Source organism: Pelophylax lessonae, assembly GCF_965119305.1.
Source record: "Pelophylax lessonae genome assembly, chromosome: 5".
Classification (NCBI taxonomy): Eukaryota; Metazoa; Chordata; class Amphibia; order Anura; family Ranidae; genus Pelophylax; species Pelophylax lessonae.
This window is the reverse complement of record NC_138772.1, coordinates 259,206,885-259,209,918: the sequence shown is the minus strand read 5'-3', so window position 1 is coordinate 259,209,918 and position 3,034 is coordinate 259,206,885.

Below are 3,034 nucleotides of genomic sequence, written 5' to 3'. Positions count from 1 at the left end.
AGAAAAGAAAAGGCTGCATGACAAGGCGGATTTGTGAAAAGTCCTTTTTAATAAGTGTGTATGTTCCAGGGACATGTGCAGGCACCTCTTTTCTAATGCTGGGCTGTGAAGATCTCTTACACTGAAGAGACTTTAATGTCCTTAAGCTTGTGAATGAACATTCCACCAACATCTGAGCACTAACAAGATTTCTGCTGCATCAATGGACTTAGCCCACCTTTACTTACCTGTAACCTTGTAATGAGATCCTTCAGGTTGGAAAACACAAGTTGTCATTTTCTGGGACAGTTCACCGTATTAATCTGGGGACATTGAAGTGTCTGCTGGCACAGTGAGTGCTGCCTGTGTAGGTGCAAACTAGCGACACATCCCGAGAACAATCTGACAAAGGACACTGAAAGGGGTTAGGGAATAAAAGGTTGACATGCTATTTATATAGTTACTCTTGTGTATCTAAGTGTAGCGAGCTTTGTTTACAAAAGCAATCATTCAATAAGTCTAGGCACACCAACTAACTTAAAATGGCCCTGGGGCAATCCTATACCTTTCCAGAAAGAGAAATCAAGCCTATATTAGACGTTTTGGGGGGATTTAATAGTGTATTCAGCAAACAATGGCACCTAGAGTTATGAAAATAAGGATTACAGTACTACATTAAACTCAATATCTTTTAGAAATGTATTGGTGTGGGTTATCTGGCAGAATTCAATAGAATTTACTAACGTGAGACATGATTCTTTAACATAATCCAGGGTAGCATATAATATACCAAGACTTTTAGAAACGTATTTTAGTGTGGGTTACCCAACAGAAATAAATGTATGTAACTGTAAGAGACATTATGCATTTTATTAGATATAAAACACAGCAGCGTATAATATACCATGTAGTTTAGAAACATATTAGTGTGTGTTACCTAATAGACATTTATGGATGTGCTTCCATGAGATATGACGTCTTAACCTATCATAAAACAGGGTAGTATGTAATAAATCATTATTTTTTTTTTTTTTAAGAATTGTGTTAGTATGGGTTACCTAACAGAAGTAAATGTATTTACTTACATGATACATGACGTTTTAACGTGAAATACGGGGTAGCGTGTGAGGTTTAGAAATATACTAGCTAAAAAAATATATATATATATATTTAACTCTATAAAACATGATATTTTAATGTATCATGAAGGAGGGGAGCATATGATATACTCTGTAGTTTAGAAATGGATTCGTGTGTGTTACCTAACAGAAGTACAGGTATTTACTTACAGGAGACATGATAATTTAACATATCATAAAACAGGGAAGCGTGTAATGTAGATAGATAGATCAATCGATAGACAGATCCATAGATAATGGATAGACAGATGCACAGTTAGCTAGATAATATATATAGAAGATTGGTAGATAGATAGATAGATAGATAGATAGATAGATAGATAGATAGATAGATAGATAGATAGATAGATAGATAGATAGATAGATAGATAGATAGATAGATAGATAGATAGATAGATAGATAGATAGATAGATAGATAGATAGATAGATAGACATATGGAAAGATAGATAACTAATTGATAGATAGATAGATAGATAGATAGATAGATAGATAGATAGATAGATAGATAGATAGATAGACAGAAAACCAATAGATAGATAGATTTTATATAAATATATATATATACATATATATATATATATATATATATATATATATATATATATATATATATATGTGTGTGTGTGTGTGTGTGTAGAGATAGATAGATAGATAGATAGATAGATAGATAGATAGATAGATAGATAGATAGATAGATAGATAGATAGATAGATAGATAGATAGATAGATAGATAGATAGATAGACAATAGATAGATGGATTATATATATATATATGTGTGTGTGTGTGTATATGTGTGTGTGTTTGTAGAGATAGATAGATAGATAGATAGATAGATAGATAGATAGACAGACAGACAGACAGACAGACAGACAGACAGACAGACAGACAGACAGATAGATAGATAGATAGATAGATAGATAGATAGATAGATAGATAGATAGATAGATAGATAGATAGATAGATAGATAGATAGATAGATAGATAGATAATGGATGGATGGATGGATGGATGGATAGATAGATGGATAGATAGATAGATAATGGATGGATGGATGGATAGATAGATAGATAGATAGATAGATAGATAGATAGATAATGGATGGATGGATAGATAGATAGATAGATAGATAGATAGATAGATAGATAGATAGATAGATAGATAATGGATGGATGGATAGATAGATAGATAGATAGATAGATAGATAGATAGATAGATAGATAGATAGATAGATAGATAGATAGATAGATAGATAGATAGATAATGGATGGATGGATGGATGGATGGATAGATAGATAGATAGATAGATAGATAGATAGATAGATAGATAGATAGATAGATAGATAATGGATGGATGGATGGATGGATGGATAGATAGATAGATAGATAGATAGATAGATAGATAGATAGATAGATAGATAGATAGATAGATAGATAATGGATGGATGGATGGATGGATGGATAGATAGATAGATAGATAGATAGATAGATAGATAGATAGATAGATGGATGATGGATGGATGGATGGATAGATGGATAGATAGAAAGCTCAGGACTGGAGTATAGTGATATGTGGGGGGTTTGGGGTTCCCCATCTTGCTGGGGGTGAACACACAATACACATGCAGTGTTTGCTGACCAATGAAATATAAAATGAGATGTGATGTGGATCTGGGTAGATGTGCCCATGTTATTTGAGGTAAAGAATGGCAGCATTCCTGGCACAGGTAGAGAATAAAGCTTTGTTAAAGTGAAGGTGTGAGATAACTCATTGAAGAAGGGGACACCCTGGCAGATTGTATGGTAATGGAAGTATGAGGGATGGCAGTGGATTGCTGAGGTCTAGGAATAGAAATGCCATCCCCCCACATTGAGGAGCTGTGATTGTAGAAGGTGAAGTGTGCCCAGCAGTGCC